This window comes from Herpailurus yagouaroundi, unplaced genomic scaffold (assembly GCF_014898765.1).
Source record: "Herpailurus yagouaroundi ecotype Mexico unplaced genomic scaffold, PumYag 142, whole genome shotgun sequence".
NCBI lineage: Eukaryota > Metazoa > Chordata > Mammalia > Carnivora > Felidae > Herpailurus > Herpailurus yagouaroundi.
In genome coordinates this window covers 36,448,851-36,463,402 of record NW_024412397.1, presented here as the reverse complement: position 1 = coordinate 36,463,402, position 14,552 = coordinate 36,448,851, and the positions used below count along the sequence as shown (strand labels likewise).

At 55.4% G+C, this 14,552-nt stretch overlaps 1 protein-coding gene across 50 annotated transcripts in view; it reads right to left on the bottom strand.

Annotated features, from left to right (window-relative positions):
• CELF4 (CUGBP Elav-like family member 4) overlaps nucleotides 1-14,552 on the bottom strand; it is a 297,460-nt gene that overhangs the window by 32,168 nt on the left and 250,740 nt on the right. The window lies entirely within an intron of this gene.

Here is a 14,552-nt window from a genome sequence, read left to right as displayed (position 1 = left end):
CTCAGGACAGAGTTACGGAGTGGACAAACGAATGCCCTATGTCATTCCCAGGGTCACACCTTCTTTTTATCCCACATTGTTTGTACCTCCATCTGGTGTCCCTTCCTTGGTCTGGCCCTTCCTAGTTCATGCTGCAAAAATGTAGCCCTGGACACTTTTGTGGGGCCTGTTCCTGAAGGCTGGGCTCCAGCACCAGTCTCCCCCCCGCCCAGGGGGTTTAGAACCACTCGGTTTGTTGACACCACTTGGCCGTGTGCTTAGGGTAGCAGGGATCACACTGGACTGTGCGGCTCTGTAGCAGCCGCGACTGCCGAAGGATCTCCCGTCCGTCCCACAAGCTTATTGCGATGTGACGATGTGACGTGAAGTCCTCCCACTGAGGTGGGGCCTGTGCTCCCTCCCCTCGAATCAGGGTGGGGCTGTGACTGCTCTAACCAATAAAAAATGGCACAAAGGATGCCTGCTGACTTCCAAGTTAAGTCATAAAAGGGAGGCGCTCCTACTTGGCTCTGTCTTTGGGAATGCTTTCTCTGTGAGAAGCCAGCCGCCCTGCTGTGAAGAACTCACGACTCAAAACTAGCTCACAGGAAAGTCCCCATGAGAAGGAACCCATATCCCCAGCTGACGGCCAACATCGACCACCAGACATGGGAAGAATGAATCTGCAGATGATTCCGGCCCCCAGCCTTTGAATCTAACAGCTGAGGACCAGGCGTCTTGGAGCAGAGATAGGCCTTTCATGCTGTGCCCTGTCTGAATGCCTAACCCCCAGGATCCATGAGTGTAACAAATGGTTATTTTACACCACTCAGTCTGGGGCTAAATTGTTATGCAGCCATAGGAGCTGGAACAGAATCCCTGTGGAAGCAGCACTCAGCAGGCACTCACTAGATGTTTGTTGATTCTCGAATGACTGACAAACAGAGGCACACACAGCCTATGTGCAGAAACGTACACCCCCAAATTGCAAATGGCCCTGAGTTCTGGTTCCTGCGAATGTGAGAGCATTCTGAGTCTATGTCTCTCTGTACTCAGAGTACTTGCTACCTTCTGCCCCAGAGAACCTCCCCATGCCCAGACTGCCTGGTGAATTCACATAGACCTGAAGAGGTGTCCTGGGGTCTGGAGCAAAGCAGAGGAAACCACCTGGTCCCTGCACTGCTTCACAAGCCACCCCAGAGTCCTCCTCTTCAGGAAGCCCTGACCTCTGCCCTGTCAGTACCTCTTAGCCCAGAGCACTTAGCACTGGGCACGTCCTCAGTGATGAGGTAGTCTTGGGTCCCAGCTCCTTCCATGCCCTACAGGGCATCATTGCCAGTTGTTACTGCTTCTGGACCAGGGCACCCCAGTCTAGCCCTTCACCATTAGTAGGCTTCAGTCAAAGCTCTGGGGCCTGGAGCCCCTGCCTAGCCACCTGCCCCTGCCCGGGCAAGCAGGTGGCTTCTTGGGCCATTTCAAGGCCAGGCACACCCCGGCCCCAACCTCAGGGCTCACAGACTCCAAATTCTGGGCCAGGAAACCAAGAAGAAGAGAGAGAGAGAAAGTGGAGGGGTGAAGCTGGGGAGGGATGGGGGGAGATGAGGTTAGGAGCGGAGGGAGAAGGAAAATGGCAGAAATGGAGGGAAAAGAATCAGAAACAAAGAGCATCGAGCAGAGATGGCAGAGGAGAGGGCAGAGACAGAGGGGAGAGGGGCAGTGGCTTATGTTTAACTCCCAGAAGCAGCAGCAACATTTTCCATGAAGTGGAGGAAGCTTCTCAAGCCTTCAGTGGAGTCGTGAGTCATTACAACTCTGCACGCCCGTCCCCCACCCAGCCCCAGCGCCTTTTAAGGACTCCAATTAAATGGGATTTCCGGAAAGACAATGGAGTGAAACCCCCTGCCTCCTGCTAATCCCTGGCCCTCAGGTTTAGAAATTCTCCTCCCTGGGAAGGAAAAAGGAAGGGAAGAGGGGGGCCCCTCCTCTGTCTGAGCCTGATTTAAATGCTGGGACCGAAACCCCGCGACTTCTCCTCTCTCCTGACATCTGAATATATTCCTTTATTATCATTATGACAGCCTTCTGATTGCATTAAAATTCATCCCCACGTGCCTTTCTATTCAGGCACTTCCCTTTTGCCAGTTTTTCCCCCTCATTTTTTTCTTCCTCTCCCCTGAAACTTTGTCTTCCTTACAGTTCTCCGTTCTCAGTTCTAGACCAGGGCCTTTCCTTCCGGAGGACTTTCCAAACTTGTAGGGGGCCAGGCTTCTCCTCTTCCTACTCGGAGACCTGGACGCCCAGATTTCCCCAGGGAGACTGCAGCTAGCGTTGCCTTTCTAGAAGACTGCAAGAAACCCAAGAACCCAGTCCCATTGCCACTCCCCTAGGTATTCTCGGGTGAGTCCTCCCCACTGCCCCACCCTCACTCCCCTAGGTGTTCTCGGGTGAGTCCACAACCCTCAGATGTTGGTTGGTTCCGGGACCCTCAAATGCACCCAGTTTGCATACTCTTCGTTTCCACCTGGCTTTGGTGTGCTTCTAAGGATTCTCTTTCAGACCAGAGGCTGGAAGGACTCTTGAGTCCAATGGTGGATCTCCTTGTGGCCCAGGCCCACTGGCTTAACCCCAGCACCGCTGCCTTGCCACTGTATAACTTCTCCCCACCTGGGCTTTAGGTCTACAGAACAGCAATAATCAGTCCTTCCTCATGTGATGGATGCTAGGCTTCCAAGAGATGCTACAGGAGCAGAACCTGGCCACCACCAGGAACAACAGAGAGGGCCATTACTCCAGGAGGAAGAGGAAATGGAGGGCCACCCCTCCCTTCATTTGCCCTGCCCTAATTTGGCTAGGAGGGCCACCCCTGTGTGTGTCCTAGATGGGGAGAGGTCATCTCTGGGGGGACCAGACTTATGCTATGGCTGACCAGCCAGCATGGACAACCTCCCCCTGTCACCCCGCCCTCTGTGACCTCCTCTCCCTCTGGCTACTTTCCTGAGGCACTGTCTCCAAGTTGTGTCAGATGACCAATGGCACCATTTGGCTGGTGTCTTGGGTCTATGCCAACCTAGTGAAAGTCTCAGAGGATGACTCAGTTTCCCCAGCCAGCCACCCTCTCCAACATCGACACAAGACCCCTGACTCCTGGACAGGCTAGGCAGTCCCTGACCACAGCCTGCCTATCTGACATGATACAGGGTCCCTGGGTAATGGTGAGTCTGTGGTGTTCTCACTCTCCCCTGTAAGCCCGCAGCCTTAAGCCCACAGCAGGACCTTGGGGGGGGGGGGGGGGGGGGGGTGTTGTTGTGTCTCTGAGGAGGTGAGGCCAGGAGAGACCACAGAGCCAGGGGTGGAGATGGGCTGAAGACACCCCTGGGTGGGAAGTCATAGGGCCCAAACATGTGAGCAAGTGGAGGCTAGTGACTGGACCCCAGTACCTTCCCCTCAAGAGAGCACAGCTTAAGGTAGGGGACTATAATATGTTCCTATTCTGGTTCCCAGGGCTGAGCCCAGTGCCAGACCACCCCCACCCTCGAGTCTTCACATGGGCTCCTCCTGTCAAGGGACAGAACAAGGGGAGCGTGCTCCTTAGTCATTCAATTGTTTGCTGAGCCCTTTTCTCTGCACCAGACACTGCTCCAGGCACCACGCCTGCAACAGTAGGCTCACTGGAGCTGACGTCCATCCGCTGATGGCGACACAGGCCATCTGCAATAGACAGTTCCCAAACAAGACAAAAGCCACTGGGGCTGCCATGCAGTGGCCCCCAGAGCTCGTGTGCCCTCCCCGCAGGGCTCCAAGACACACAGTTGTAGCCTCTCCGGGTCTCTTGACTTCCGAATCCTATAACCCCTTGCTCCTGCCTCCCTGCTCTTTTAAAAAGTGAGTGCTTGTGTCTGCGGGTGTGGGGAGCACCTGGGGTCCTGGGGAGCAGGAGTGTGACACCGCAGAAGGGCTGGGCGGTGGAAGGTAGGCGCTACTCTCAGCTCTGCCTGAAGCAGAAGGCAACCCTGCTTTCTGTGCCCAGTGTCCCAACGACCACTGCCAGGGAGTAGGCATAGTCTACAGCACCCCCAAATAATGCATGGGGAGAAGTACCCAGTTCTATGTCAAATGAAGGTGTTTACAGCCACCTCAGAAGGGCCTGGATCAGTGCACCTGACCTACCGCCTAGGCTCACCCTCTGGTGACTCCTTCCGTGAGCATTTATTGAGCATTTACTATGAGAGAGGAGAGCCAGGAAACAGCTCTGGACTGTGCACCAGAGGGGCCGGGGTAGGGTGGGGAGGGGTGGAGGGGTGGGAGGAGGGGGAGTGTTTAGACCCTGAAGGCTTCCAGGAGGAGGCGGGCTGGGGATTCCACTTCTGGGGGACCGGTGCAGGGGCTCCAGACCACAAGAGCATTTGAGCAAAGTCTGAGAGGTGGGAGGGATCCCTCTTTTCACCCACTCCCAGTGGTCTCTGCATGCCACAGGGCTGGCAGTAAGGGGGTCAGGCCGAAGTTCGACTCTGCCTTTCCAACAGCCTCTTGCCTGCTGCCCCAGCACAAACACACACAGCTCCCATTCCTCTGGCCTCGGGAGTCTTTTTTATTTCCCCAGAACCTCAGTCTAATTAAGCTCCAGGTTCCCAACCTATAAAAAGCATTGGGTGACACCTCCCAGGAGCCACAGATAGGTGGATAGGTGCTGATGAAAAGGCAATGGAATCTGGTCGCCAGAATATTAGGCTTTTTCCAATCCCTCCCTGAGAGAAACTCCTTCACTCAGGATGTCAGGGCAGAATGGGGCTCTGGCTGGAAGGATTTGCATTTTAAAAGGAGGGCCCAGGAAACAGAGAAGCAAGACACTGATAGATGGCAAGTTTAGGCCAGGCTCCTACATGGGATATTTCCCGGTGGTGCCTGAGCTCCCTCGGATGTGCAAGGAGCATCTTGCGGGCTTGCAGGGGGAGTGGGCCCCCGACTGGGGAGGGCGGGGGGTGACAGCAGCACCGCTTGACACGCCAAATGCCAGCGCCCTAGCGCTAATGCTCAAATTCCGGTTTAATTTTCAAAATTTGATTCGCTCATTACCATCGGCATTAAACAATATTTCCTGCTTAAGGATAGACGGCTGCTGGGGCACTGTGGACGAGTGTTCAGATGGTTAATGCCTTTTATGGCCGCAATAGACTTTTACTGTTCTCTTCCCTCCAGCTGCCGAGGGTGGGTCTGTGGGGGGCCTGGAGCTGGGGAGAACCCCAGGGTGAGGGGCCAAGGTGGGGAATATGGGGCTTTGAGGTCTGCGGCTGGCGGGGAGGGCAGAGGGGTTACTGGGGGGCCTGGCTGCTGCAGGATTTAAGGCCAGCCCAGCAAGAGATGCTTTCCTTCGGGTCCCTGGAGACTCAACGACAGCAATTTGGGGAATGAGGAAGAAATGCTCCGTTCACAATCATGGAGCCAGAGGTCTTCCGTCCTGCTCTGCAGGCTTTGGACCCAAAGGTGGTCTGGGTGAGGCCGGAGCCCAGAGCCTGAGGTGCACCACGTGCCTGCCTCAGCTGCTGGCAGAACGTAGAGACCTGAGGGCCACCCCAGGCAGGGCCCTCACGCATCTATCAGGCTGTTGACTTTGGGACCAGGGGACTCCCAGGGTGCCTCCTGGATCCCAGAACCATCTGCTCTCCCTGGAGATGATCTCAGCGCACCAGGGCCCACAGGCAGTGAGTCTGAGGGGAAGACGCTTACTCCTGTTCCCTAGCTTCACCGCCAATCAGGGAGGACCTTCAAAGGAAGGGTTGGACAAGGGAGGCACACCGACTCGATAGGAGGGGCAGGGGGACATCTTCCAGGCAGTGACTGAAGCTGTTTGTCAAATCAACCTAGGGCGAGTCATGTGCCCTCCTTGGGCCCCCATTTCCTCACTTACAAAAGGGAGAGAATAACTGTGCCCAACTTCTAGGGCTGTTAGAAGTTAAATGAGCTGAGTACACGGGGTGTTAGCACAGTGCCAGGCACAGAGCGAATGCTCAGTAAATGCACTCATTGTGCCGGTTACAGCCCTTACTGCCACTGCTCACCCACAGGGGCTCCAGCTGGTGGGGTGAGGAGGCCCACCCTCACCCCCAGGGGTGTGGAGAGGACCCCCAGGTACTTTGAAATGAACAAAGTCATTCTTGCCCAGCCCAGCCTTTGCACCACCCTAACCAAATGGTAGTGTTTTGGGGACAGCTGAGATGCTCCCCAGCCTCCTCCAGGAGGTCCACCTGGATTGATCCAAAACAGGGCATTTCTCCCAAAGTCACACCAAGCCCAGCAATGTGCTAGTTCCACCAGTTCTGCTGGTCCAGACCCATCAAGCACCTCTGGCTCCCAAGGGACAAGCGGGGCTCAAACCAATCATCTGAATCTAAATCTGTGCCATTTTCAAGATTGCTGACCCCTCCCCCCACAACCAGAGTCCCAAGACCTCCCCTGCCTCCTATTTGCCAGCCCTAGTAGAGCCCCCCACCTTCCTCCCCCAGGAGAGCAGCATGCAGCCTCAAACCTGCCTTCCAAAAAAAAGGGGGTGGAGGACAGGGCAGGGGGCTCCTCTCATAATGGGATCCGGACAATGTCCCCCTCCTTAAGTTGGCGTGGGCGGTCGGCAGCCTCCCTGCACACCCAGGTTAAGGGCTTAGGTATGGATCCCTCTGTAGCAATGTGATGGGTTCAGCCACCCTCCTGAGAGCCAGTCCCTTCACCTGGGACATGAGGTCACCCGCCAGGCCCACGTGGGTTCTCAGCGTGAAGTGAACCAGTGAGTAGAAAAGTCGTGGCCACCTTGGTCCCCACAACACGCACGGTGTCAGAGCCAGAGCGGGGAGGCAGCTGGGGGGAGCTGCCTCCCCCTCCAAGGATAAAAGCCTTCTTGCCTGGGAAGGAGGCTGAGGGAGACATCAAACCAGATCAAAGGCTGCTGGGGCTGGGACTGGGATGGGGCTCCCTCTCCACCGGGGATGCAAATGAGGACCTTCAGCCAGCTCTGGCCTCTGGGGGAGGCGGTGCCAGGCCTTGATCTACCAGCTCCCTCGTGACAGGCGCTGTTTGATGTTGGGGGTGGGAGGAGGCAGGAGCCCTGCGTCCAGTCCCTACACACTCGCATTCCTTCGTCTCCTGCCTCCCAGTGCTTCGGGATCTGGCCCCAGCCACGTCAGTCTCCTCCTCGCGGTCTCTTGACACCCACCCAGGCCCACTGCTATCTGCTCTCCACACGGCAGCCAGAGAGGGGTCAGTTCAAGTGCAAGGCGGAGCTCAAACCTCACAGTGGCTCCCATGTCCCTGAGCACAAGTCCACTCTTCTAAAGATGTGTAAGGGACTGCACAGGCACCCCACACTCCACTTCTCCCTGATCTCTCCTTCCCTCCGCTCCAGACCTCTAGGCCTCCATGCTTTCTCAGGAATACTCCCTGTGCACCTCTGCCCCCCGCCCGGCCCCCACCTGGGGCATTTGCACCTCCTGTTCTTCCTCTTGTCTCAGAGATCATGTTCTAGATATCCTCAGGACTCTTCACCTCCTGCAAGCCTTCCATCACATGTCACCTGCTCATTGAACCTTTCTGACCTGCTAGTTCAAATCACAGCCTTCACGCTCACTGTCCTCTTCCCTGGACTTTTTCATAACATGTATCACCTTATTTTGCTCATTTATGTCCAGCCTCCCATCCATTTCATTCATTGCTGAGCGCCCAATGCCTAATGTGCCTGGCATGTAGTAGATGTTCACTTAATATTTGTTGACATGAATACATGAGCCTATTTGCCCAGTGAGCATTGGGAGTGGCACTCCAATGGGGCTGGCCTGAGGGTGGGTGCCGGCGACGAGGCACTGACCTCCAGGAGTCCTCAGAAAGTAGGAAATGAGTGGCCCTTGTTGATAAGTGCAGGCGCCTAGCAGGTGATGAGCTGTGTGGCCAGGGGGTGGAGAGGGGTCTAAGAGGCTCAGTTTGGGCCCTGAAGGATTCACGGGCAGGGGTTGCCAGCTAGAACCGGCAAGGGGCAGGCATCCCAGGTCAGGGAGCAGTACGTGCAAAAGCAAGAGGTGAGAAGGGGCGTGTGGTACGAGGGAGCAGCAATGACACACGTAGGTATGCACGCACACACACTCCTCCTCCTTCCTCTTCTCCCGCCCATGGCAATCTAAACACCTCCCCCAAAGCCCAAGGCCTGGATGCTCACTTCTGACCACTGCAAACTTGGCCTGGGACTCCCACTCTGGGTGTAGGCTCCTTGCCTGTGCCCATCCTCACTGCCTGCCATGTGCTCCCTGGGCTTGGCCTAGCTCCCCAATTCACAGCACCAGCCCACCCAGTCTCCGTGTCACCCCAGTCACCCCACAGAGACTGTGGACCCAACTCCCACATCACAGAACCTCTGCTGCCCCCAGGCACCCCGACTCCATCCCCAGACTGACTCCCTGCCTCCGGGAGGTGGTTAAAACAGCCACAATAGTGAGGACTGTCATGGTTCTCATTTATTGAACACTCGCTATGACCTGGGCAGTGAGATAAGCACTTGACAGGTGTAGTGGGTATTTGATCATTTCTACTGTGTACAGGAAGAAACCGAGAAACAGAAGAGTTAAGCATCTTTCCCAGAAATGCGACACTCAGTCACCGGCAAAGCTGAGACCCACACTCAGCGGTCTGAGCTGAGCTGAGCCGAGCTCTCCCCGTCACTTTCCTTCCAGGGGAAGACAGTGTTACCTGGACTTCTCTCTCCCTCTCTTTTCTCTCCACCCCTCCATCTCCACACAGACGACTGGCAAAGGCCTAATAACCCATTCCTTCTCCAAGTCCAGGGCTTCGGTTCAGCGCCTGGAAGGGGGACCGGGCAGGGTAACTGTAACCGGCTCAGGCTTCCCCTTGATTCCTGATGGCCTGGGGGCCTCTCTTTATGCCTCACAAGCCCTTCGCAGTCTCATTCACCCCTCTGCCCAAAGTCCCGCTGCCTTGAGCTCCCCTGGGTGATGAGGAAGGAAGCTTGTTCCGGATGAGTCTTCAGGCCTTCCCCTTCCTGAGGTCTAGGCCGTAAGGTCCTCTCTCCTCCCCACACAGGAAAAGGGACCTGCTGGCAGAATCCACTCCCTGGGCAGAGCATGCCCCTCCAGCCCCCTGGTGGCTGCCTGGAGCACAGGTGTGGGTCTGTGCCATTGAGGGCTCGCAGCATGCTTTGGGAGACAGGACTAGAACTTGGGGACTGTCACCACCCTGGGGGCCAGGGATGCCCCCTGAACACTTGTCTCTTACATTCTTCGAGACGATGGGTAGGCATGAGGGCCCTGAGTTGGGCAGGAACTGAACCCTGGAGGTTCAGTACAGGTGAGGGGTCTGGAGGCCACCCCTGCACCCCTAGCTGCCTCCTCTTGGCTCTCCGACCCGCATCCCGCACTGAGTCTGCACCAGGCCTCCCAGGGGAAGCCTGGGATACAAAGTGGATCTACGTAGAAGTCACCTTTCTCTGGAGCAGCAGCGCACAGCCATCTCTCCAGGTAACCGATTGCACGTTTGATCTGCTACATTATCCTCATCAGGCGCACGTTGCACGACAGACGGCCTGGGGTTCTGTGGGGACTTCTCGGCAGCCGAACCCTGTTGTCTAATGGGGTTTCCACTGGCGTCTGGTGCATTCTGCAGCATTTCACCCATCACAGGATAATTTATAGCCTAATGGGGACTTTTCCCCTTTATATCATGTGGGAGCATAAGTTATGGCCAGTTTGTCCTCGGCTCTCAAGGAGACAGACAGAGCAAGGCTCTCTTCCAGCAAAAAGAGGAGGCTTCTGTAGGGGACACGTACGGGCAGGGTGGCCAGAGGATGGTGGGGCACAAGAGGAGGAGAGACCAAGGGATGCTGTTAAGAACATCTCATTGGCAGGGCAGAGAATCTAGTCAAGGTGGCTACAGGTACTGGGGAAGAAGTAAGAGTCCCACGTAGGGCCACTCTTCTCTAGTCCCTTTGGATCAAGGCTTGTTAGGTGAGTGGCAGAGCGGCACGGCTGTGGCTATGAGGAGACAATCTGCTTGCCGATCACCTGACCACCAGGCCACAGCCCAACCTCTACCCCAGCCACAAGCTCACCCTCACCCTCCCAGCTAGAGCCCTACTTCCTACAGCCTCTTAGAGAGAGTGGCTAGTCATGGGTCCCCCCCCCCACTCCTCCCCGACCTCCTGCACAGTCAGAGACATAATGCAGTGCCAGGGAGCAGTGCACAGCTCCCGCCCCTCTGATCCATGCCCAGTTTTAGCATTGAGGGTGCGGCTTTGCTGCTTGTGGGACGAGGGAGGAGAGTAGCCTTCCGACTTCTAACAGCCTGCCGCGTGTATTCCTGGGGAGGGGCAAACACCTTGTCTAATACAACAGTAGTCATGCTTGAACCCAGAGGCTATACTACTGTAGCCCCCAAGCCCATTCTCCATGAGGCTGAGCCAGCCCTGCTCTGAGAGGAGGGTCCTAGCCTCTTTCATCAGCCCTCAGGTTTCCTTCCTGTCCATCTTTGTTCCAGTGCCCTTAGCCCTCCTGGAGTCACTGCTGTCCCCCAACACCCTTGTATGCTTAAGGACACACCTTGTTAACTCATGACTGATAATGGACTACAGATAGACACAGAGATGGATGGATGGCAGACATGATTAATAGATGCTAGATATCCAGATTAAATGTTGGATGATAGATACACAGATGAGAGAAAAATGATTGCTGAGAGCAGATAGATTTATGGTCGATGCTACGTAAATAGCAATAGGTAAATGTGGATGGATGGATGGATGGATGGATGGCTACAATGTGTCTAAGGGCTTCAGATAATGGGGTCTGAATGCAAAAGGTCAGAAAACTGGTCATGGCCACCCACACCTGTTAGGGTGTCAGCTCTCAGAAGAACAAGGAACCCAGCTCTGCTCAAGACCTATCCTGAACCAACTTCTCTTTCAACTCAGGTTCTTGAACCTCCATATTTTCTGATGGGTTTGCTGTAGGTTGCAGTGGGGCTCATTTCCTGCAGACATCTGAAGCTTCTCTTTGATGCTTCCCTGAGCCTACAGGTGGGCCCAGGGCACTTCCTGAGCCCCCACTGTACCTGATAAGGACCTCTCCTCCTAGGGGCAGACCTGTCCATCTCCCCCATAGGTGCATGGTCCCCAAAGGCCAAAGTCATATGCTCCAACCCCACAGAGAAGGTTGGTTTCTGGAGTGTGGCAGGCAGGACTGGCCCCTGCAGTTTGATGGCCGGTGTCAGCCCATATGGCATACACAGAGATTCATCCATTCACTCCTCCTGTCAGGGATCACGCCCTCAGAGAGGACAGTGAGAGCTAATCCATGCTGAGTGCTTGCCAAGGGCCAAGCATTGCTCAAGAGGATGTACCTTAGTTTCCTGAGGATGTACCACTGTTACCCCTATTTACAGATGAGGAGACTGAGGCACGGAGAGGTCTGGCAGCTTGCTGACAGTCCCATAGCTAATCAACAGCACGGCCAGGATTGGACCCAGGTGGTCTGGCTCCCCACCTCTCATCTACCATGCCGAAAGCACTCCCTGCCCTGCTCACCAGAGTGGATGGTCATGAGGCTCAGGTGAGCTCAGGAGAATACACGGCTCTGGGAACTGGACAGGGCTGCACATTTACAAGACATTATTCTTTCCAATGACTAACGAGATTGTGAGGGGAGCATCCATGTCCTCAGCAGAGCAAACTATGCTGAAGGGTGGCAGCATAACTGTTGAGTGTGGCTCACATTGCTAACGACAGAGGCACCTGCTCTTGTCACTCAGGGGTCCTCCTGAGGCCTTCAGATTGGCAATACCAAGTAAGTCACAGAGTGGCGGAAAGGGGAAATCCCATGTTTCAGCAGCCTGCAGGCCAGCTCTGCACCCCTTCTGTTATTCACCAGTCAGGCACACAGCTGGCCGACAAACTCTGTTCGAGGGACTGTGTCAAGAGGTACAGAGTAGATCTGCCCCTCCGCTAAACGTGCTTCTGGACTGGAGCCTGGATGACCCCGCCGTGAAGGGCAGAGCCAGATGGGCACTGATAGAGGGGGAGCATGACCTCAGAGGCCAGGCCACTCTGCCAGTCTTCTCTGGGCTGAGTTAGGCAGGGAGCGGTGGGGATAAGGAAGGAAACCCGGGATGGGTGCACAGAGGAGAGTTTTATTCAGCACAAGTGCGTTTGCAAGGAGCTGGAGAATCCCGGTTTGAGAAGCAAGACACATGCTCACACCAACAGGTCTTTTGAGGGGCAGCTGGAGGGGAGAGGCGGGCAGGGCCCACTCTGCCTGGAGCAGGCATGTCTGCGAGTGAAGGAGGAGGACAAGATGCCGGCTCCCCTCCCAGTCCTCCCCGCCCTGCCGCGGCCAGACACTTCCACGGCTGATGGTGCTGGCTGCCTTTGTGGACGTTCTGACAGTCCGTTCGGTGCCACCTGGGCATTTCCACATGTCCTGCCCGCTTCCCACTACCATGATTCAGTATAACACAGCTGTATCCCCATTTGACAGGTCGGTTAACTGAGGCTCACGGAGGCTGAGTGACAGGCTCAAGGCCACCTGGGCAAGTGATTTGGGTGGGATTGGCACCCGATGTTTCTGACGGCTGTGCCATGCCTTCTCTGGCGTGCAAAATAGAATATGGTTCACAAGTCCCTGCCCCAGGGCTTGGTATTCCGTCCTTTGGGTTAGAGGCCTTTGGACTCAGCACTGCCCTCTTCTGGGAGCTTTGGAAATGTGGGAGCTCTGTCACCTCAACAGGACTGATTTTGCCAGAAAGCATCCTCTGGTTAGTGGGAGCAGATAAGCATTCAGGCCTGTAGTGCCTGAGAAAGGAAAAGGAGATGCAGGGGGGTGGGGTGGGGAGGGCAGCTGGTGTCTGGGCGAAGGGCTGGATGGTGCTGAGCTAGAAGTTGGTCTGTAATCATAATAGGATGAACGGCAGGGCCCGGTGTGTGGGCTGTGGGAAGCAGGGGACCCCCCCCCCGCCACCCCCTGGTCTCGGAGTGAGGAAGAGGAGCCTGAAGAAACCGATGGAGCCCGAGGAACAGAGGGAGGACAACGGCTCTCAGCCTGGATCCCCCCACTGGTGGGCACAACTGCCCCTACCACCTGCCCCTTTCTCCCCTCCCAGCACACAGCAGCCAGAGAGCCAAGGGCAGTGGTGCCATCTGACCTTGGGGTCCCAGACATCGCAAGCTTCGTCTGCTGACTGCATCAGAAACACTTCACTCCTAGGTAGATGTGACTATTTTTCAAATGCACATTGAATTTTTCGAATTTAAATGTGATTTTAAAAGTACCAGGGGCGCCTGGGTGGCTCAGTCAGTTAAGCATCCAACTTCAGCTCAGGTCATGATCTCACAGTCTGTGAGTTCAAGCCCCACGTCAGGCTCTGTGCTGACAGCTCAGAGCCTGGAGCCTGCTTCTGATTCTGTGTCTCCCTCTCTCTCTGCCCCTCCCCTGCTCGTGCTCTGTCCCTCTCTCTCTCTCTCAAAAATAAATAAACATTTAAAAAATGTACCAATTCCTTTAAAAGCACTGCCTAATTCAAGGTAGGTTGTTGCCATTTTGCATTCTCTCAAACAATGGATACTCAAAGAAAAACATCTGTCAAGGGGGGAGGGGTGCTGATGAATTTTTAATGTTAAAAATGGCTCTTAACCTTGAAAAGTCTGGGCATGCTGATCCAAGGAAGATGGCAGGAGCCTGAGGAGCAGAACGTGCCCTGAGGCAGCCCAATCCTAGGGCTGGTGCCATGTTAACCTGTGAGACCAGTGTCACCCACCCAGAGGGGACGATCGTGGTGGGGCATAGGGGGGCGCACCCTGGACCTGCAGTTAGGAAGGTGAGTCCCCTAAAACTGTGACCTGGGCCCAGTGGCTGCTATTCTCTGTTCCAGGTCCTCAAGCTCATCCTTTGATGCGGCCGAGGGAGTCACAAGGACTGAGTCGCACGTCAGTTTCCAGTTAACACTGTGAGTCAGCATCTCGGTGGTGCCAGGAAAGACGCTGTCTGCGCTTCTGCTCTTGGGAGAAGCAGAACAACGGGCACTAGGAACCCACATATTAGTGAGTAGGTTTAGTCTGAGAATGTTCAAGGTGGGGAAGGGAGCCTGGCCTCACCCTTGTGTGATCGGGGTCTACCTTTTTTTTTTTTTTTAGTTTATTTATTTATTTTGAGAGAGAGAGAGAGAGAGATTGGAGACAGCGTGCACCGAGGAGGGGCAGAGAGAATCCCAAGCAGTCTCTGTGCTGTCAGCACAGAACCCGACTCGTGCTTGAACCCACAAACCACAAGATCATGACCTGAGCCAAAATCAAGAGTCAGACGCTTAACCGACTGAGCCACCCAGGTGCCCCTGATCTGGGTCAGAAGAAAACCAAGATGAAATGGGAGTCCTCCTTGGCCTGGAGGGTAGGAGCCTGGATTTGGTTCCCATCAGCGTGACAGCTCTTCGGACAGGGCAGGGGGCTCGGCCTGGCCTCACCGCCTCAGCTGGGCTATAGGATAATTGGGCCCGTAGCATTGGCTGACCTAAGGACCCAGTGGGTGAGGCCATGGAGATTT